The 23,281-nt window shown below is 42.4% G+C and overlaps 1 protein-coding gene across 6 annotated transcripts in view; it reads right to left on the reverse strand.

Moving 5' to 3' along the window:
* Window positions 1-23,281, reverse strand: part of RIN2 (Ras and Rab interactor 2) — a 225,342-nt gene that overhangs the window by 71,277 nt on the left and 130,784 nt on the right. The window lies entirely within an intron of this gene.

Below are 23,281 nucleotides of genomic sequence, written 5' to 3' on the forward strand. Positions count from 1 at the left end.
ACTGGCATTCAGGCCAAGGAGAAGAATTCAGGAAGGTCCAGGTTCTTTCCCTGTGAGATCATACCCAGGGCTCTGCCGGGACTAGGCTGGGCCTGTAGCACCCCAGTTTAGAGCAGGAGCCTACACTAATTTGTACCATTCTGTAATCACTCTGGTAATCTCTCCGCAGGCAGGGACCTCATTTGAGAAGGCTGCTGCAGAGAAAGCAGCAGCTCTGTCCAGTTTCAAGGATGTCTAGTTGTGACAACTACCTGGTAATCTGGCAGCATGGACCAGTGGTAAGTGCACCAGCTTTGGGCTCAGAAAGACCTGCCTTCAAATCCCATACTGCCCCCCTGTTGGCTATGTCCTGAACCTGTCTGAGCACACAGTTGGATCCCTGATGCTAAAGGCTTGTGCTACTGAGGGGAAGCTCTCTTGGAGGGTTAAAAACAGACAATGAGATTAAAACACTGCAACAAGCATCTAAATGCTTCCCATTTCTCGTCCTATTTAAATTCTCTCTTTTTATTAACTGTGAGCATTACCATGAAGCAGAGTGATACTAAAAAACACTTCAAATAGGCATATACACCTCCTGGCCTGGAAAGAGGCCATTTCATTACCAGAGGCAGACCTGGATCTACAAAAGAACAGTGTTTGTGGAGTCCAATCTTCCTTTGACGGCTGCGCAGAAGTCTCTAATCTCAAGATCTGCCCACTAGACGCCTATTTTCCCCGACTGGGGACAGAAGTCTTGATGCCATCCTTGCTCACACATGGGAGGCTGGGGGTGGGGGGAGGGAAAAGGGAGGGACTCCAAATCTTGTGTTCTTTCTTTTAGGGTTAGATAAAAGGAGAAAAAACATCTGTTGAAGGCCAAGCGGAATTAAAAGGAGAAAGTGTTTATAAAGCAAGTTCTGATACAGCGCTCTTCAAATGGCAAGTAGAACTCAGGAATGTTATCGTGGTTTGAAAAGGGATGTGTTACTGATATGGTGAAGACTTGAAACCTAGGGTGTGGGAAAAGTCAAGTGTTTAGCTCTCAGCTATGGAATTTCTATTCGCCCAGTGCATCAACTTGGCCTTGGGGTGTGATGGGCCTTTACAGTCCCATCAGCCCTGTGGGATGAGACCTACCTCCAGGTCATGAAAAACCACATGACCCAAATAACCTTTCTCCTGTCTGTTTCTGCCAAGCTGGGGGAGCCTCATGGTCTGGTGGGTACATCCCATGTTGGGGCTCTTTTAGAGTGGTCTGGGGGTACCTGAGTGGCTCAGCCAGTTGAGCGTCAGACTTCGGCTCAGGTCATGATCTCACAGTTCACGAGTTCAAGCCCTGCATCGGGCTCTGTGTTGACAGCTCAGAGCCTGAAGCCTGCTTCGGATTCTGTGTCTCCATCTCTCTCTGCCCTGTCCCTGCTCATGCTCTCTCTCTCTCAAAAGTAAATAAACATTAAAGAAAAAATTAAAAAATAAGAAATAAATAAAGTAGTCTGGAAATGGGTTCCTTATCAGCTTTCAGATGATCTTTGCCCCCAGGATCTGTCACTGTGGAAACAGACAAAATAATGAAGGGTTCTTCCTTCCATTTGCAGAGGAGTATCTAGAAAATGATGATGGAGCATCTCAAAACCCTGTCCTTTGTTTGTTTGTTTGTTTTTGTTTTCTAAACTTTATGTGTTATATCTCTCAAGGGTGTTTGCATTTATATTTTTGAAATTTAATTATAATTGCGGACATAATACATAAATAGATTCTCATTGAACAAATTATTGTAGTTAAATCTAATCTTCCCTGACCTTTAATCCTTCATCCATAATCCTTTTCACCTACCCAAAGGTAACCACTTTTATCAGCTTCTTGTGTACCATCCTTGAATGGTGTCATTCTGTGCTTTTTCTATCAAATGGAATTATACCGATGTATTGTCCTATAATTCCCTTATTTCCCACAATGAAATGTAAGATTTATCCACATTGATACATGAAGCCCTAGTTCATTCGTTTTAAGTGGCAATGGTTTTCCACCCTAGGGATATACCACATGGAGATAATACATAGGATACACCCTGTAGCCATTCTATTTTGACAGACACTTGGGTCATTTCCAGTGTTTTGTGGCATAAACAGTACTCTGTTAAACATCCTTGTGTACTGTGTGAAACTGCACAGAAAATGCTGGGCTCCATTCATATACGAAGTTCTGAGATGGTGCTACATTGCTCTTCAGGTGGCTGTGCCCAGCTGTACTCCCTCTGCCATCTTTGAAAGTCTCCCCCTCACTTGTCATTGTTTCATTTTATCAAACTTTTAAACTTTGGCCAATCTGATGAATAGAAGTGACTTTTAATTGTCTCAATGTGCTTTGCTCGGGTTATATGTTTGTTGTCCATTTGTATTTCTTCCTTTGAGGAGTTGCCTGTTCATTTATCTGTTGCCTATCTTGGGATTTCTTGGTTTTTCTTATTAAATTGTATGAGTTGTGAATATGCATCTCTTGTCTCAAATATTTAAAAGATTTTCTCTCATGCTTTTTTTTTGTCTTTTAATTTCCCTAAGCTTTTAATGTTGAAAGTTTTCATTATAGCTCTTGTTTATTGACCCTTGTCTAGGAAGACATTCCTTATCTTGAGGTTATAAACAGTTTCCTCTATTTTCTGCTGAGACTTACACATAGTGTTGCCAATTTCCATATAATGTACTTTTTTATTAGTAGTCCTTTCATTCATTCACACAAAATTTTATGTGTGGTATGAAATCAGGACAAGGAGGGGAGGGATAACTCTAATATGGCCGAAGCTAGGTTCCCCAAACCCCTATACCCTACACTCTGGGATGGCTATATCTGCCCCAAGGCTATATCTGCCTGCCTTCTGCAGGCCAAGGAATGTACCAGAGGGCCGCCATTTAAAAATATGCCCAAAGGCTGGGGGTGGCCTATGAGGCAGGAGGTAGAACTCTGCCCTTGATTTTTTTTTTATTCCAAATGGGGAGCAAATGAACTCAACAGCATTTTTGCAATGGCCCATCTTAGCCCTGCTGATTCAAAACATCCTCTAATAATAGCCAGAACCTTACCGTTTACTAAAATACAACATTTACTGTATTTTTATTCCATTTTCTATCTTGGAGTGGAAAGAAAAAAAAAATCTCCACACCACACACATAGAGAAAAAGGTAATAAGCAACCTGCCCCTGTACCCTCTTTTGAGTAAAGTGAAATGAATGGTTTGATGTGTGAATAACTTTCTGTCTTTACCTCAAAGTGGAAAAGAATGGTGTCAAAAATAGAAATAATAGGTCCCAAAAAGAATCACTTGTGCAAACCCCCATTTTGGCAAACTAGGACTTAATGCCTAACCTAATTGCAGTTCCAGCCTCTCCCAGGAGTGGCATTTTCAACCAGTCTGCAATTTCCTAATCAACACTAGTAATATAAACTGCAGGACAGACCTGGGCCCTTCCCCCAGAGGAAGGTGACCCAGTCTAACACAAATCTTTCTTTCATTTATGACTTCTTGTCCTCGCTCCCTTCTGCCTATGCAGGTCTTCCATTTTGTAACTGCTCCTTGGAGCTCCATTTTACTAGCTGGACAAGACGCTGCCCCATTCATGAATCGCTGGCCAAGTAGACCTTCAAGTTTACTGAGCTGAATTGTGCTTCCTAAATAGCAGTATTTAGAGGAAACCAACACAAGTGAACAGATCTAATATTTAAGAGCAGAATTTGGCTAAATGACCAACTTGGAATTCCTTTGGCTATGCAGCTTCAACAGTGCGTCCTTGAGTAAATGATGTGATTCCTTAAATTTCCTCATCTGTGGACTGAAGATACGCTAAGGCCTGCTTCTTGGAGCTGCATAAGGTTCCACTTCAAGTGAATGCAGGCAAAGCCTACAGCAGATGTACACTTTTAGTATTTGCTGGTGGGGAGCGTGCCCACCAATTTACATCACCTATCCATAACAAAAAAGTCAGAGGTCTGGTTCAGAGGGTGCTAGAATTGTGGGGTGGGATTAAGATAGCAGGATACGTTGGCTAATTATATCTGTTGGGGGACATGGGTCTTTGTAACAATGCACCTGAGAGAGACTTCCACATGCTATGTCCCTATAGGGACTTGAATTCCATGGGGCTTCTTGGGGCCCAGAAGGCATGTGTCCTTAAAGTGTATAGAAACATTTGAAATCAGGAGATTCCCAGAAAACCCAGGACCTGGTGTCCTCTGTGTGCATCAGTACTTTTTGGGTACACCTCAAGATGCTGATGGACCAGGATTTCATAGCTCTTAGCCTCTTGGACCTTTCTCAGATCTGAAAACCCCTGCAAACATCAGGCAGCACAGTGGCCTCCCCTGAGACCAGTCCTTCCACCAGACGGGGCCTCTAATGCTTCCCAAAGTGGCCAGGAGAAGAGAACCTGGCCATACACAGCCATCCCCAATGTCCTTGTCAAAGCACAGCTTTCAAGTAGCTAGAACCAGCTTTGTCTGGTGCACCAAGACCCAGAAGCACTCTCAGGGTCTATTCCTGGCGAATGCCAGATGGGTACTGAGGTATAAATGCCCCAGCTCCCTTTTCTCTGGTAAAGACAACTCAGAAACAAGATCTACACTGTCCCCGAGTTCCCTTTGAGATGGAGCCAAAGTTTCTTCAAGGGACTTTGCTTGAAACTGGACTCTTGTCTGACCTCCTTCCCTGTCCCACTATGAGTTTCTCTTGAGAGCACTTCCTGAAAAGCCACTTCCATAAAAGTCTTTAGCTCTGGACCTGTTTCTGGAGAACATAAGACAGCCCCCAACCTTCACTCTTGGCTCCCCTCTTTCACCATTTGAGGTTGATGGTCCTGCCTGTGGGTTATTCCTGGAGCCAGAGGCTCTCTCAAATGCCAAGACCTGGATATAAATTCCACAGAGTAGAAACTATGTTTTTTTACTCACTACCATATCTTCAGAGCTCAGGCTGTCCCTGGCACACATGAATTGTTGAATGAACAAGTGCTCTTCCTCCTCTGCCTTCCTCTTGGTAACTTCCCTGTTCATTTTCCTCCTAGATCAGGGCTAAATCAGGACATGGAGGAGGTGGAGCTCCAACCAGTCCATGCTCAGCTGGACATGGTGGGGAAGTGACTGACACAGTGGTAGCCACTAAAAGGCACTGCTCGAGATTTGTCAACTATTTACCACCAACAACCATTCATGTGGTTGCACATCCAGAATGCATGGTTAGGTTGTCATGGAGCAGAAGCCATTGGCTTTAAGACATGATACCTTCAATGACTAAGTTGCAAACTACTTCTACTAAAAAGTAACAGAGGTCCAAGTAGGCTCTACCTTGCCAGAAAATCAACAGCAAGTATGTGCAGGCTGTGAGGGCGTGGGGGGACCAGGATGGCTAGGGGCTACCAGTTCCGTGCAACTTCTAGAAAGCAAGCCCAGAGTTTTTTGGGTTTTGTTTTTCACTATATTTGAAATGATTCTACAAACACTGATATAACTTCAAATTTAGTGTATCCTTGGGGTACAGAAAGTTTTTCAGATATACACGGTGTCTGTAGTTCAATATGTGACATGTGGAAACAACTTGTGGGGCTGCATCTTAAAACAGTCATTCTGCTGAGGTCCCAATTTACTTGGTCAGTTGTCTGAAGCCAGTATTGTGCTCAATTCTTCAATGACCTCAGAAGTCACACATTACTACTTGTGGCTTTGCGTTTTAAGGTTAAGTAACAAGCTAAATGGTAGAAGGGCCACAAAGAACAGAGTTTCTCTTTCCAAGAGTTGGCACTGATATCTTCTGCAGCCCTGGTTAGTTTCAGCATTTGTGCTTTAAATCTGATATTGCATTTGTTTCTTTATATTTTTAAGAAATGTTTATAAAGTATGTATTAAGCATCAGGCTCTGGGTCTGTAATAGGGAAGAAAAACACAAACACAGTGAGCTCCATCAGATTTTTGATACTATAATTATAAGGCACACTCTTATTTTATATGCCACCAAAAAAAAAAAAAGAGCTACCAATTAAAATTATAACACACCACTGACTATAGGATACAAATGATTTCAGACATGATAAATTTTTGAAATCAGTAAATCTTGGAATTGAAATGCACTGATCTACGTCTTCATGGAGCTCAAGTTGGAGAGGCCAAAGGTTGCATGGATCAAGAAGCCTGAGGTTTTTGGTGGCTTGTTTTGCTGTCTGGTCAGTGGCAAATCTGCTGCGTGAGGACTAGCATCCTGGAGTTTGTAAAACAGGGAGTGGCGAGATGACCAGCAGGCTTGGTGTTGGGCTTCACCTGGCACCCTCACTAGGTGTGATGGCTCTCATGGAAAGCATTCTACCTTGACCATGACTGGAAGCCTGGCAAGAACAGATTCCTGCACCCTGAGCAGGTACTTTGGCCCCAGGTCCCTGGGAAACACGAAACCTGAAGCCCACTGCCATAGGAAATATGCACTAAGACCTGAGTATGGTGCCCTTCTGGCCTTCAAGCATTCAGAGGAATGCTAAGGCCAATGGAGCTTTGGTAGATTCACCACTGAGATCAACCTTATCCATCCATCGATCAGTTCAACCACAAGTGGTTTATTCCTACAGTTAACAAAACTATGCAAAGCTTGATGCAAAAAAAAGTTGCCTTTCAAATCATAGTTGAACACTGTATACCAAGCCTACCTAAGGGTTGTCTGGAATGTCATTTTGTTTGACTCTTGTCCTTTGATTAAAGCCCAGAGTGTATAAAGTCAGATGCAGAACATGTAAAAAACTGGTAAATGGCAAATGATACTTGTTTGGCAGAAAAGATTAGAAAAAAAAAAAAAAAAAGGTTTTAATTTTTTTGCCCTGGACATCTTCATCCACTTTTGTATTAGGTTTAACCATAGGAAATAGCAATTGTTTGAAGGTCAAAACATTATTGAATATTAGCAGTATCAAGCTTATATCTAACCTTTCAAAGTTAGACACACAAAGCTGGCTAACAGTGGGTGTTATCACTGGTTCAACATGGGATTCTTTTGTCCAGTGACTATTAGCCAGTCTCTGACATCCAGAATTGGTTTTAACATCCTGTTGCTTTTCTCTTTAATGAGTGAAATCAATCTTTGACACACACTCACTAAGTACTTATATGAGAACTGTACAGTGGTTTTCGTTTTTGAAAATTATCTCTGAGGTTTAGGGCCATCCATCCTAAGATACTTGCCGACTGTGGGTCCTAGGACTCGTGCATGTATACGTATGTGGGTATGTTGGGCAGGGGGTCCTTAACCTCTTTGGACTTCAGTTTTCTCAAGCATTAAATAGATCAATGGATTTCTAATGCCTCTTCTGGCTCCAACTCATGTTGATTCCTGGCTGTCCTTCTGTGCCTTTCAGAATGCAGTGGCATGAATGTTGTTGTCACATTCACTTCCCTTTTACCACTTCCACCTTCCTACTTAGCTTTACTGGGCTTTCTACAAGCACTGGAGGAGAAAGAATGACTCACCCTTTCTGGAAGCCAAGCTGAATGTATACCATCAATTTATATATGAAAACTATTGAATTCAGCACTTCTAATTCTAGGAACTGCCCCAAAGAAATAATTAGATATATATCAAAGAATGTTCTTGGCTGCATCGTTTATGATAGTGAACAAGAACTAAATGTCTAACAACAGTGGACTGGTTAAAATATGGTACAGCAATATACTGGACTACTACACGGCCACGAAAATAGTGATTCTGTTACTCTTAAAACACAGAAAACAAACTGATGGTTGTCAGAGGGGAGGTGGGTGGGGAGATGGGTGGCACAGGGGAAGAGGGTTAAGAGGTACAAACTTCCAGTTGTAAAATAAAGAGGTCCGGAAGATAAAAGCACAGCATAGGAAATACAGTCAATAATATTTAATAATGTGATATATGAAAAGATGGTAACTACACTTATTGTGGTAGGCACTGAGTACTGTATAGAATTGTCAAATCACTATGCTGTACACCTGAAATAACATAACATTGTTTGTCAACTATATCTCAATAATAAATTTTAAAACAGTAATCCTGTTATATATCAATTGATATGTGCAACGTACATCAATATATCAATACAGTGATAAATTAGTGAAAGAAAAGATGCAAAATGGCATGTATTCTCTGAGCCCATTTGTGCAATATATTTATCTGTGGATTTATGTACTATAAAGGAAAAACAGCAAAATTCTGGATGCCTTTGCATGTAGATACTCACAGGGCCCATTTCCAGATGGAGCATTTAGTGGTGGTAAAATATAGGTAATATTCTCTTCCTTCTTTGCATTTTTAAATTTTTCTGCAATAAGCATATTTTTTTCCATGGGAAATATAGCTATCTTAATTTTGGGAAAAATAGAAGGGAAAGAGTAATTTGAAGGGTGGAATTCACATAGAGCCTGGAGTTAACAGCACAGCAATTAGACAAGTTTTTTCTTTAACTGTTTTTAATGTTTATTATTATTTTTTTTGAGAGAGAGAGACAGAATGAGAGCAGGAAGAGGCAGAGAGAGGCAGATAAAGAATCTGAAGCAGGCTCCAGGCTCCGAGCTGTCAGCACAGAGCCTGATGTGGGGCTCGAATCCAAGAACCATGAGATCATGAACTGAGCCGAAGTGGGACGCTTAACCAACTGAGCCACACAGGTGCCCCATGTTTTCTTGAGAGCACATGGACTCTGTGGTATACTACTCTGCCAATAGGTGCTGATATTTGCTAAACCTAAGTGCCCATGATATATCACCTGGCTGGTGCAAGTCTTGATAAAACAAAGGAAATAAGATGGCCTGACATTTGCCATGGTGGAGCTGTGGAATGAGGTTCCTCACTCCCTGAAGTCAGGACCTTGCCAAGTACAAGTGGCACCTCACCTATACAGTGCACCTTTTCTTTGACAGATCTACTCAGCTACATGCCAGGCATTGACCTCAATATGGAACAGAAGGCATTCCTCATTCCAAACCATCAGTTATATATAGGGAAGTGTTCTCTCTTTTCTTCTAGTTATAAAAAATGAAGTAAGCTCTGAGCTGTAATTTTCCTATGCACCACTGCTTCTACTGAACCCACTCCAGGTACCTACTGAGTTCAAAGGCACAAGCTGGGAGATGTGTTCAAATTAGCATTTCCCCAAATGTTTTTTGCCCAACAACAGCAATGTAAGATGTGAGCAGGTGGGATTTCCAAACAGGGTTACTGTCCCAGTAACACTGGAAACAGTTGATGACACTGGAATAAACATTCAATCAAACAAAGTCATCGTGTGCTCCTCAGAACCTTTAAGATGCTGGTGTGCGGGGTCGGTCCCCAGGATGATAACAGGGTGCACAGGATTCCACTACTGCCCTACGACTCTTCACTGATGACCATTTCAGCCAAGCGGCATTCTGGAGAAACTCAAAGAAATGCTGACCTAAGGGGACACTGACATGGCCTCTGGGGACAACAACTGCTGCATGTAGAATCTCTGTCTTAATTAAAACAAAAACAAAACCAAGAAAAACCCACCAGATATGAACAGAGTATAGATTCAAAGGAAACAAACTGAAGAGGAAGCATGAATCTACAACTTGCAACATGAAAGCAAGAATTTTGAAACAGACCATTAAAATCTTATTTTCTGTAAGTTGAGTATGATAATGTCTTCTGAGCACATATATTTAGTTTAGGGAAGGAAGAAGGCAGAGGGATTATGAAAAGGGAATTTGGATTTTAAGAAAATGTGAACGTCGGTCATTTCAGTCTTGTGAAGACGATTAGTAACTCTGAGGGGATGAATCACTGAGGCTTTGAAACTTGTTAAAATGCAAAGGGTTTGCTCCTGATCAGGAACTGAATCTCTGATGCACGAGTCTTCAGAGGCACCCTGACCTCATGATTTCATATAGGATATGCGTAATATGTGTAGCAGGTGTGGGTAGTGCCTTGCCCCTAACCCATGGAGGCCACCGCACCCGTAGGCTGTAATGGCTTTCTACTGAAAGCACCTAGAAGTCTCCCCCCAAGGCTTGTGGATGCTCAGAAGAGCTCAGAGCAGGATGAGACCTGGTGCATAAATACCCCAGCTTCCTCCCCATTGGAGGGACAACATGGACACTCACTACTCAGTCTCCCAGGACCAAGAGGCTGCCTTCCCTACTTTGTCTCACTCCCCTACTCTCATACCTGAGCCCCCTGTGATCACCTATCAAAGACTTCTGGCATTCACATCCTGTCTCTGAATCTGCTACTGGGGAACCGAACCAATGTTTTTCTTTTTTGCTATAAATTCAGAGCAAGACCTCACAGGCTATCTCCACCAGCTCAAGCATTTAGGTGCCTTCAATACCCCTTACAGCCTTTGCTCCTCCCTAGTGTTCCCAGGTAATGGGTATATGGGGGAATCTTAGAGTATTCTCGAAACTCTGCTTTGGTTTAGGTCATGTGACCAGAATTGGGCACAGTGTTCCAGTGCTAGCCTGGCCTCATTTCCTCTACACACACACACACACACACACACACACACACACACTGTGATAAAGATGCTTACAACTCTGGGGTGCCTGGGTGGCTCTGTCAGTTAAGTGTCTGACTTTGGCTCAGGTCACGATCTCTCCATCCCTGAGTTTAAGCCCCGCATCGGGCTCTGTGCTGACAGCTCAGAGAGCCTGGAGCCTGTTTCAGATTCTGTGTCTCCCTCTTGCTCTCTGCCCCTCCCCTGCTCATGCTCTGGCTCTCTCTCTCAAAAATAATAAACATTAAAAAAATATTTTTTTTAAAAAAGATGCTTTCAACTCTTATTATTATTAAGAATAAAACTAACAGAATAATATCCACCAGACTAATGTTTCTCAAACTGGAATGTGCCCACGCACCACCCGGGGAGCTTGTTAAAACGCAGGTTCTGACTCCTAGGTCTGGGGTAGGGCCTGAGATTCTGCATTTCTAACAAATTCCTCGGCTGATTGACAGCCCACACGTGGAGCAAGGTTCTAGTGGCCTGTAAGAGCCCAGAGGACAGGATCAATGCTTTTGATGTCAGTATATTCAGTATCTTACCCAACTGGCCACATAGTGGATGCCTAATATATATTGTTGAAGTAAACTCTTGCAATTTTTTTATTAATAATTCAGTTCACTAATTAAAAATTAAAAATTCAGCTGCCCAGCAGACAAGAAAACAACTGTTTAGTGTAAATTCGCAAAGAAAAATCTTTCTCGTGGTGGGAAATTACATGCTGGGACACCAGTGATGTCAATGCACAGTATGGGTAGGTAGGTAAGTAAACTTGGAATGAGAGTCACTGTCAACTCATTTATTGGAGACCTGTTGCTATTAGGGTGCTGAGCTAAATGGAAACCAAAAGAGGTGTAAGACATTGTCCCTGGCCTAGAAAAGGCTTACAATGTGATTGGAAAGGTAAGACAGGGATAAGTAACAAGGAACACATGTCTGGTGAGTGCTCACAGACAGAAGTAATACCGACAACTCGTATTTGCTCAACGTAACTCACCTGACTCTCAGTAAAGCCATTTGGATCACTAAATAGGTAGCACTGTTGTCTATGGCTAGACTTCTGTTTGGGTCCAGTTAATGAGTGTGTGGGGAAGACTTCTGGAGTTGAGTCTGGAATTTCAGAATCTGCTTTTAATGTTCAGCTTAATTTAATCATCAAGACACAATGAGTGGATGCCGGGGGCCACAGGCATCCAAAGGGTGAGGAAGGAAGAGCCAAAGAGAGAGCCCTGTGGGTCCTTTGATCAATGCCACTGCCAGCCCACATCACCTGCCCCATGGCTGTGGCTGGCTGCACATCCATGCACTGGGTTCACATGCTGAGAATTATCTATTCTGATAACCAAGGGACTGATGTTTTTGACATCATATATAAACCACCAATTAGAATGAGTATCAAGTAGGTTGACTTTGTGAGAATTCATCAAGCTGGATACTGATGAGAGCACCTTCTGTATTGATGTTACACTTTAATAAAAAGTTAAACATAAAATAATAAAATGAATAAAATGGTGCCATTTGAAGATTCAACAATCATGACCTCTGAAATGCAGAAGTGAGCCTGGGTTGGATCTAGAATGAGGGGAGAAGAAATTACAAAAGGTCATAACTTGGGGTGATTACCAAACATTGAAGATGGACTGTGGGCTACAGCAGTGTCATAGCCATGTTCAATTTCTTGACTTTTGTCATTTACTGTGACTATGTAGGAGGATATCCTTGCTTCTAGGAAATACACACAGAAAGGTCTAAATGGGTCTGATTTCTCCACTACATTCTCAAATATATAAGAAAATATATGCAATTGCATATAAAGAGGCAAAATTTATATATTTATGGAATAGTTACAGATTTATACAATTGCTTGTGTATGTGTGTGCGCAGAAAGAAAGAGAGCCATCAGGCAAATGGGGCAAAGTATAAACAGCTAAGGAATCTGGAAACGGGGCAATGGGTATAGACAATTATTCTTGCAACTTCTATGGAAATTTAAAATTATATAGTACATATATATACATGAAAGCCTATTATACATACATACATGAGAGTATGTAATATGAAGAATCTCTCGTGCTACTATTCTTGCAACTCTTCTGTAAAGTATATCAATAACCTCCCTCCTCTACCCCCAGCCCCAAGGGGGAAAAAGTTAAAACGATGCACACAAGAATGAAAACCCAGCTGCCAGGAACCACTTCCCTAATTTCTGTCAGCACATCTCCAAAGCTCACTATCACATTTTTACTGTTGGGAAATCTCTTTGGAAAGCTCAGTAAGCGATGTTCCTTGTCCTCAAACTCTGTGTTGATGTGCCCTTGGAACACAAGCCAAAGGAAGCGCTGGCTGAGGCAGTTGGCACCTCTTCCCCCCAAAGGCTGCTGGGCTGTGACACCTGGCTGAGCCATGGCCACTGCACCTGCTGGCCGCACCCAGCAGAGCCCCCAGCACAGCCAGCACTCAGTGTCCCACCATGGGCTGTAGTAGGCCCGCTGAGCTTACTGATGAGGCCTGGAACCACATAAGCCTGGTTGGAAGACCAGACTGTATTTCCTCATTTGTAAAAGGGGTAGGGGTAACTTGGTGGGAGGATGGTGGGGAAATAGCATAAAGAAGGTGCCGTGGGCATTAGAGCTCCAACCACAATCAGCCCACACCAGCAGTGCATGGGGCTGCCGCACACGTGCTTCGGTACCCACACCTGGCAGCACACACGTACACAAAAATGCTCATCTTTGATGGGCCCACCCAGCACTTGGCTGTCACATTTCCAGAAAGAAAACAATCTATTTTTATTTATTTTTTAAAATATTTTCTTTATTTTTTGAGAAAGAGAGCATGAGCAGGGGAGGGGCAGAGAAAGAGGGGGAGACAGAGGATCCGAAGAGGGCTCTTTGCTGACAGGCTGACAGCGGCGAGCCCCATGTGGGGTTTGAACTCATGAACCGGGAGATCATGACCTGAGCCAAAGTCAGACGTTCAGCGAACTGAGCCACGCAGGCGCCCCGGAAAGGAAACAATTTAAATTTTGTCAGAGTTAACTTATGTGTCACTTGGGAAAAATAAAAAATTATTTTTAATTATGTATAAATGGTGGTGGATCAAAACTTTTCAGTATTTAGGAAACTCTAAGTGCATTTAATATGGTCTTGGGGGTCAGGCAGGAAAGGACTGTGGGGTGAGTGGAAGGGTTAGAGGAGACAGTGAAGGGGGCCCAGAGGAGATTACTGAATGGGCTGCTCTGGTGACAGGTGTATTTGTTTTATGTCCTTTGGCAGATTCCTAGCAAAAACGTGACAGCAAGCATGATGTTCCCTGTGTGTATTTTTTTCTGTCTCCCAGGCCCTAAGTCCAGCTCCTTCAAATATACTTGACCCTTGAACAACACAAGGGTGGGTGCACTGACCCCCCTGAACAATTGAAAATCCAAGTATAACTTTGGACTTCCCCAAAACTTAAACTAATTGCCTATTTTTGATCAGAAGCCTTAACATAAACAGTCAATTAACACATATTTTTATTATATACTATATTCTTACAATACAGTAAGCTAGAGAAAAGAAATGTTATTATGAAAATCATAAGGAAGAGCAAATACATTTACAGCACTATACTATATTTTTAGAAAAACATCCACATGTAAGTGGACCCATACAGTTCAAAACTGTGTTATTCAAGGGTCAACTGTAGTAGGTACTCACAAATGACTACAAATCTCTCCAAATGGAAGATGTGGTATAAATACACAATGGAGTATTACTCAACCATTAAAAAGAATAAAATCTTGCCATTTACAAAAACATAAATTGAGCTAGAATGTATTATACTAAATGAAATAAGTCAGTCAGAGAAAGACAAATACCATATGATTTCACTCATATGTCAAATTTAAGAAACAAAATAGATGAACACATGAAAGGGGAGGAAAAAAAGAGAAAAGGAAACAAACTATAAGATGCTCTTTTTTTTTAAAGTTTATTCACTTACTTTGAGAGACAGCATGTGAGGGAGGGAGGGGCAGAGAGAGAGATGGAGAGAGAGCTCACAGCATGGAGCCTGTCTTGGGGCTCAATCTCACCAACCATGAGATCACAACCTGAGCTGAAGTCAAGAGTCTAACACTTAACTGACTGAGCCACCCAGGTGCCCCACCATAAGAGACTCTTAGAGAGCAAAGTGAGGGTTGATGGGGGGAAGTGAGTGAGGAATGGGCTAGATGGGTGATGGGTATTAAGGAGGGCACTTGTTATGATGAGCATTGGGTGTGGTATGCAAGCGATGAATCACTGAATTCTACTCCTGAAAACAAATACTGCACTATATGTTAACTAACTAGAATTTAAATAAAAATTTGAGAAGAAAAAAAATTACACGTTGTTAGCTTTAGCCAATGATAGCTATCACATAACCAGTGGCCTTCTTTGCAGCAAGTAGGTTCCCTCATATCATTTAATCCTCACATTGTCCTGGTGCAACAGGCAGGGACTTTTAGTGACCCCATTTTGCAGATGAAGAAACTGAAGCTCTGAGAGTTTTTTCCATGTCAAGTAGTTGGTAATGGTTGCAGGGAGGGATTGGCAGCTGGGATTCTCAGACTTACAAACCCATGACCTTTCCACAGTATTTCCCTCACTTTTTTTTTTTAAGTTTTTATTTTAATCACTGGGTGCTCATCATAGTAAGTGCATTCCTATTTCACCCATCCCCCCCCACCTTCCCTCTGTTTTTTTCTCTATAGTTAAGACTCCATTTCTTTTTGTCCTTCCTTCTGTCCTTCCTTCCGCCCCTCCTTCCTTCAAAAAAAAATTTTTTACATTTATTTATTTTTGAGAAACAGAGTGAGACAAAGTGTGAGCGGGGGAGGGGCAGAGAGAGAAGGAGACACAGAATCTGAAGCAGACTCCAGGATGTGAGCAAGTGGTCAGCATGAAGCCCAATGAAGGGCTTGAACCCACGAACTGTGAGATCATGACCTGAGCCGAAGTCGGACGCTCAACTGACTGAGCCACCCAGGTGCCCCCCTCTTTCCATTAATGTAAGCTCTACACCCAACGTGGGGCTTAAACTGATGACCCTGAGATCAAGAGTGGCATGCTCTGCTGACTGAGTCAGCCATGTGCCTCAAGAGTCTGTTTCTTGGTTTGTCTCTCTTTTTCCCCATTTGTTTATTTGTTTTGTTTCTTAAATTCCATATATGAGTGAAACCATATGGTTGTCTTTCTCTGACTTACATCTCTTAGCATAATATACTGTAGATCCACCCATGTTTCTGCAAATGGCAAGATTTTATTCTTTTTGTGGCTGAATAATATTCCATTGTATATACATATAACACACCTTCTTTATCCATTCATCAATCAATGGACACTTGGGCTGCTCCCATATCTTGACTATTATAAGTAATGCTGCTATAAATACCCAGGAGTGCAATTGCTGGATCATAAGGCAGTTCTATTTTTAAATTTTCAATGAACTTCCATACTGTTTTCCACAGTGGCTGCACCAGTTTGCATTCCCATCGAGAGTGCAAGAGGGTTCCTTTTTCTCCACATTCTCACCAACACCCTTTGTTTCTTGTGTTTTTGATTTTAGCCTCTCTAAAACGCATGAGGTGACATCTCATTGTAGTTTTGATTTGCATTTAGGGGGCACATATCTTTGATGTACTAAAGGTAAAATTGGGCTTTATTACATCTGAAAAGGTTGACATGTACATCCCTGGAAAGCCTCTGCTGGCTGTACCCAGGATGAACTTAGCAGCTTCCTCTCAGATCCTGGGGTTCTCCTAAAACCCGCCCCCCTCCTCTGAGAATTCAGCATTCCTGTATCTCTGTATCCTCTCTGACTCCTGGGCACTTCCTTCTCTCTGCAGATAAGTGGAGTCTGAGGCTGCTTAGTGTCCAGTTGAAGGCTTGACTGGTATGAGCTTTTCCTGGTGAGGGCACAGGAAAACTCCTTGCTGTGTCATTGAGAGCTGCAAAGAAGCTCTGATGGTCATATCCGATGTCAGATATCAGCAGTCCCTGGTGGCCTCTGGACACACTCAGTTATATTTTGTCCAGCTTGCTTTACCTTGGCTTGTCCTATCTTTATGGTTAAAATAGTTCCAACACTTAAACATAAAGTGTATTTCGAGCAAAAATCAGGAGATTTACAAAAAAACCCAAGTTTTGAAGTTCAAAGGTTTTTAGCTTCTTGGAAATTAGAAAAACTGTGTCATCCTGGTGATGTTGCCTTCTCCCATATAAGGAGAGCCTAGGTGATTCAGTCGGTTGAGTGTCCACTCTTTCTTGATTTCAGCTCAGGTCATGATCTCACAGTTAGTGAGTTTGAGCCCCGCATGGGCTCTGTGTGGACAGCACAGAGTCTTCCTGGAATTCTCTCTCTTTCTCTCTCTCTCTCAAAATAAATTTTAAAAAAATTAAATGGGACATCTGCTCCTCAGTTCATGACAGCCTCCACCATTCCCTATTGCTTCTCAGCAATTTGCTTCCCAAATATTGTTGCCATTTATCAACTTCCGCCTGGGTTGGCTTTCCTAGTCTACATGATCCACCTGGCCCCTGTAGGCCTCTGAGGTTGAGACCTTTGCTGTATTCATTCTAGCTGTTTCTGATGACCTATATGAGGCAGATAGTGTGATTCAGGAAAGAGAATGGGCTCTGCCCTCAGAGACCCAGCTCTTATTGGCAGTGGCGTATGTTTGTTCATTTGTAAAGCAAGTAGAGACATGGCTACCCACCCTTAAGATTGTCTTTGAAGATGCAGTGACAAAATGCAATTATTTTCCAAGTCAGCAATCACCAAACTTTTTCTATAGAGAGCCAGAAAGTAAATATTTTATGATTTGCAGGCAACTCTCTCTATAGCAACTCAGCTTCCCTGTTGTGGACGGAAAGAGCCATAGACAATACATAGATGGATAGGCATGGCTGTGTCCCAATTACAAAAACGGTGCCCGACAGGTCATGGTTTGTGGACTTTGTTCTAAGTGATTGTCTCCTTCTCTCTGCTGGTCTTCTCTAGCCCCCACCACAGATTTCAGGTACAGGGGTTATTTCCAAAAACATGGGGCAGGCAAAACAACAAATAGATAATAAGAGTTTGCAATCTTCCTTCCTCTCTCAGCTTCTAAGTGGGGAGTCAGCTCTATCCCAGTGTTCGCTGTGTGGTTTTGAACTAAGGGACGGAGAAGGAAAACATAAAGCTCAGGACTCCTGACAGACCAAACACTGTGCAGGATAAAGATGAAAAGGTGGGGGTGAGGCACAGAAACCTGAAGGGGACCATGAGACTCACTGAGGAGTTTTGAGAGAGTGATGTGGGGAGAGAGCTCCTGGACATATGGACAAGTGCAGGGAAGGGCTAACAGGCTGGCCGCAAGTGGACTGGGTGGGAGGAGGCTCTGGGTCCTTTGAGGGAACCCAGGCAGGATCCGAGCTGCACTTAAGTTTTCTTGGTTGATGGAATGTAGACAGGGAGTTAAGACCAAGTGAGCTTTCTAAGGGTTGCATGTATGTTGGATCATGGTGCTCCCTTCTTCAAAACCCTTCATGGGGTCCAACAGCACTAAGAATGGAATGCCAAATCCTCACCCAGCCAGCACTCCAGTCCTCCCCGATCATCCACACAGGCAGCCCTGCCCCTCCTCCGCATCCTTCAAGCTCAGATTTCTCTAAGTATTATCTTGTTTCCCCCATCACCACACACATAGTGCCCAGGACTGGCCCTGCCACTGTAGGTGCTGGAACAATACAGGTTGAATAAATGAATAATACATGTATAATACACACACATATGCATTACATGTTTTTTTTTCATGCAGTCAGCATGTTTACTGAACACATACTATTAAACACCAGGCACTGAACTAGTCCCACATGATACCAGTTCAGGACAGCAGGTGCTAAACACACACACACACACACACACACACACACACACACACACACACACACACTTTTCTTGCTTTTATTTCCTTTAGTTCTGGAAGGCATGCCCCAGAGATAGTTAGGGAGACCTCAGAAATGGGTTATTTCCTAATTTACATTGCACACCAGGATTTCTCAGCCTCCACACGATGGCAATTTGGGATCAGATCATTCTTTGTTGTGGCAGCAGCCTGTGCATTGTAGGAAGCCAGCCAGTCACACCTCCAGCCACATGGTGTAACAACCAAAAATATTTCCAGAGAACCAGTGGCCTAGACTGAACTGGCTGTCCTGGACCAGAACCCCAAGTGACCTGCATCTTTGAGACATTAGCATTTCGAGAGACTCTGAAACAAGCCCAGAATCTGGAAGTGGAATGTGAAAGTAAGCAATGCTCCTGGCTGGTTCCCAAGTGAGCATCAATAAGGTACACAGAATGTCAACAAATGGATTCAACAAGGCCACTGGCCACCAGGTCTGGAACAAGGCAGAACGCAGGGTGCCCAAACCACAAAAATGACTAAACGGCCCCCTCTTCCGACACTGAGTGTCAGCTGCTTTACCACAGCTACCCTGGGCTCTCTTTCTTCCTCCTGCCTTCTAGATAAAAATTATTTAGCTACTCGGTCCCCGAATTGCCCTAGCTTCCTGAAAACACTCAAATTCTTCTCAGAGTGGCCAGATAAAACAGAGTGTCCAGTTAAATTTCAATTTTAGATAAACAATGAATAATTTTTAGCATAAGTATGTCCCCAATATTGCATCGAATGCATTATATATTTATGCTATATCTGAAATTCACATTCAGCTGCATGTCCTGTATTTTTCTTCCCTAAATCTGCAACCGTTCCTTCTTTAGAATTAGCCAGCACAAGCCCAAATCCTATAATAAGCCCCTCCCAAGTACCTCTTACTGAGACATCCTCCACCCCCCCTCCCCCACCCCACCTGCCCCATGCTCCTTCTGGTGTGTTGTCTCTGGCTTCAGCAAGTTAGTAAACCCAATTCTGATGAAGTATGTATTCGGGGTGGTCTTTGAGAAGAGCAAGGCCCACTTTCAGAGGCAGAAAATCTGAGTGGTGGCTATTTGAAAGGGACAGCTATGGGTGTGGAGCAGGGAAAGTCGGGTGAGCCTCACATCTCCATGAATAAGCGTCAAACACAGGGACAATGACATGGAAAGTAGGGGAAGGAGGGGAACCTGTTTCTCATTTCAGAGGTGGCCAAGGCACAGACTCAGAATTTTAAAGCCCCAAGGGTGATAGGTCCCATCTCTATGAAATTCCTTCTAAGTTAAAGCACAATCACCATGGAACCACTACAGAATCCACAAACTGTGTGACCCTGGGCAAGTTTCATAAGCTCTCCATGTCTCAGTTTTCTCCTCTGTAAAATGGGCATAATGATAACATGAGGATTAAATAAGTAAACGGGTTTAAAGTGCTTAGAACAATGCCTGGAATACTGTTTCTGAAATTAAACATAAAATTTAAAAAGTCATTGAGTAAGCAGAAAGGTTGGGTTGTGCCTATGGAGTGACACCAAAACAGTAGTTTTCACCAAAATGCTGGGCATTTAGTAAAGGACATGTTGCTTCTGCTTGTTCTTCTGTTCCTCTGGTAAATGGCAGTGCATACCAACAGTACAGTCTGAATTCATTTCTCCCAAGCTTTTGCTGAGGAGGGGAGGGGCCCACATCTCTGATCCTTAGCACAGAGAAAGTTCCAGCACCTGAGGGTAAGTGGCAACATCAGGTGTTGCAACAACCAGGGCTCAGTGGGGCGATTTTGCTTCTGTCCATTACAAAGCTCTAAGCAGCTGAGTCATCCTGCCTCCGAGGGTCTCCACTAGTGTGTCTGTGTGCAGCCGCTCTTGAGAGAGAAAATGAAACGTGGAGGTGTCTTGAGGAAGCAACAGAAAACAAAATAGAACATCGTATCAGACAGGGGCAATCACACCCACACCTGTAAAGGGGGTAATGACTGAAAGAATCAAAATACTACCTCTGAACAGATTGATGCTCACAACCCAGCTGGGAAGGTGATAGAATCCATTTTCCAGACAAGAACATGAAATCAGCTCTAGAACACAGGCATTTCCATGCTTTTTGTACCATCCTGTCCATTCAAATAGAGTATGGCAGTTCCCAAACATGAATCCCCTGGCGGTTTTATTAAAACACAGACAGCTGGACACCCCTGTGTGTGAATCATGAGGTCTGGGGTGGAATCCAACAATCTACATTTCTAAGAAGTTTCCAGGTGAGGCCAATGTTGGAAGCTGACACCATACCTCAAGAACTAGTAGTCGAGACTGCCTTGCTAACAAACTCTGGGCCATGCCAATGCTGCCGGTCCAGGGACCACATTTAGAGTATCAACTGCTCCCTAACCTAATACACATGCTATTAAAATAAAAACCACAGGTCCAAAATGGAGTCATTTATGTTAAGGGCCCACATCAGTAAAACCAAGACTTAATACCTAAGTTCAGTTTCAGCGACCTGTACCCCCACCCCTGGTGGAATGTAACCTTCAACTAGTCAACATGGAATTTTTCCTGGTCAGCACTAAGAAATTCACTGATGGATCCCCTGTGTTCCCCTTGGGAGGGCAACCTTGCCTGAAAAAATGGATTCTTTGCTAATAATTTCCCTTTTCCCTCCCTCTACCTTTCAAAACCTTTCCTTTGCTGCAGCTCTACAGGATCCCTTTCTATTTGCTACATGGGATGCTGCCCAATTCATGAATCATTCAATACAGCCAATTTGGTCTTTTAGATTACTCAGTTGAATTTTTATTGCTTAACAGATTTGGTGGCAGATACAGGATCCGAAGGGAATGCCCTGTGGACAATGATAAACATGGTGTGGTAGCCTTGATCTTTCAGTTCATGGTGTCTCTCATGACTTCTGAAGAAGACCATGAGTAAGTTCCTCCTCTCTTTTTGTGTGGAGCTCCCGGTCCAGTACAAGGCAGATCAGTTTGAACTGGTGAAAGCTTCTGCCCAGAGCCAAGCCCCTAGCTTTTCAGACCGCCATTCCCAGGTTTTAGAGTGGAAAGCCCCAGCCCTTTCCACTTTGGGAACTGGTGGTGGTTACCAACAGGGCTTGAACTGGGTCTAAATTAAAAACCGAACAGGGTCCAGGATCTGACTGGTTCTGATCTGAGCTGGACTGGGTCCAGCAGAAGGCATGAGGTCAATAAAATTTGCTTACATGAGATCCTTTAAAATCCAAAGAGTTACGTGTCCCCCCTTCCAGCACACCTGCTGACTTTATATCTAAGAACTATAGCCCTGGAAGCTATAAATATCTATAAAAATGGTAAAATCTTACTAAGCTTGTTCTGTGTCCTAATGAACTTGGATTGGTAACTGTCAGGTTGGGAACCCCAAAATAAGACTGGACAGAAGTGTGAGTTGCACCCCCATTTGAGGTTAGATTTAGCTGGACAGAAATGTGAATTAAATCCCATTTGTGGCTAGGGTCCTACCAAACTGCTGCCAGCCCTCAGGGGAATTACAACCTAGAATTACAGTGGCCATAATGGGAAACATTCCAATTAAACTAGATCATTTAAGAAGTGCACTTAAAGCAAAAGCTTCAAAATTCCAAAACTAGCTTCACTGAGTTGTTGCAAAATGCTGATAAAAAATTAAAAAGACACAAAAATTACCTAACACAAAAAGACTATAAGACTAGCTTAATTCTTACTACTTCCCTATATCCTCCTTTATTCGAGTACTCATTCTAGCTATCCTCTGTCTGAATTGCCTTTACAGGATCATAAACAAAAGTCCACCAAGGTAATGACCTTATAGATACTCCATATCTACCTTTGAAGGAGGGCCCTCTGTGAACCCCTCCCAGAATTGATATGACTCAGATTTACTGAGAAACGGCTACATTTTCCCCGTAAATAGCTAAGAGAAACCAAAACCAAAACCAAAACCACAACAATAAAACATTCCAACATAGGTGGATAGGTATCACAGTCCTTAATGTCCAAGCTACAACCCAGTTCTCTGAGGAATTAAAAGCAACTGTCCTTCTCTTACAAATCTTTACAAAACTAGAAATGTAGCTTTAGGTAATTCAAGGTTCACCTATTCTTTTTACCAATTCCAAAACCTCTCCCTTTTTTTTTTTAAAATCTCAAAATGTTTGTAAGTTATTGGCCTTAGGAAACCAAGGTTCTTCTTGGAGGAACCTGCATCTTCCCTCTGACTTTGAGATGAAAATATTAAAAGCATAACCCTCAGTGAAGTAATTCTTATCAGAGGTGAAACAAAATGGGGAAAGGTCATTTAAAATTTAGATGAATGAAAAATCCTATATCTTGTCCATGAATATTAGCAAAAAAACAAAAAACAAAAAATAGCCACCTGAGCAGGTAACCTTAGCTAATTCCATTGACCAGAAGACAGTTTGGATCCAACTTTCCTTTTTAAACTAGTGAGTTTTTAATACCATACCTGTTTCATGTCTAAACACTTTAAAACAATCACTATAAAGTCTCCCTTTATATGTTTAGGTGTGTCTATTGCAGATGTGTGACATTTTTTTACCCCTTAATGGCATTGTTAAAATTAATTTGTAAATGACTCTATTTAATTGACTTAAACACAAACGCTCATAAATAAAGCATTTCTAAATCTCAAAAATACAATAGAAACTAATACAAATGTTTTTCAAGTTCATGTGATCTAGGATGATTTTTGGTAAATAAAAGCTAGTTTAATTTTGTTAATTAATAAAGACATGTCTCAAGAGTTATCGACGTTGAATATAAGGCTTTTATCTCACCTTAGGTTTCCTAAGTTCGTGTTATCCCGTTACAAAATTTGCCAGCAAAAAATAAC

Source organism: Puma concolor, chromosome A3, assembly GCF_028749965.1.
Source record: "Puma concolor isolate L17-30 chromosome A3, mPumCon1.1.hap2, whole genome shotgun sequence".
In the NCBI taxonomy this organism is placed as follows: Eukaryota; Metazoa; Chordata; class Mammalia; order Carnivora; family Felidae; genus Puma; species Puma concolor.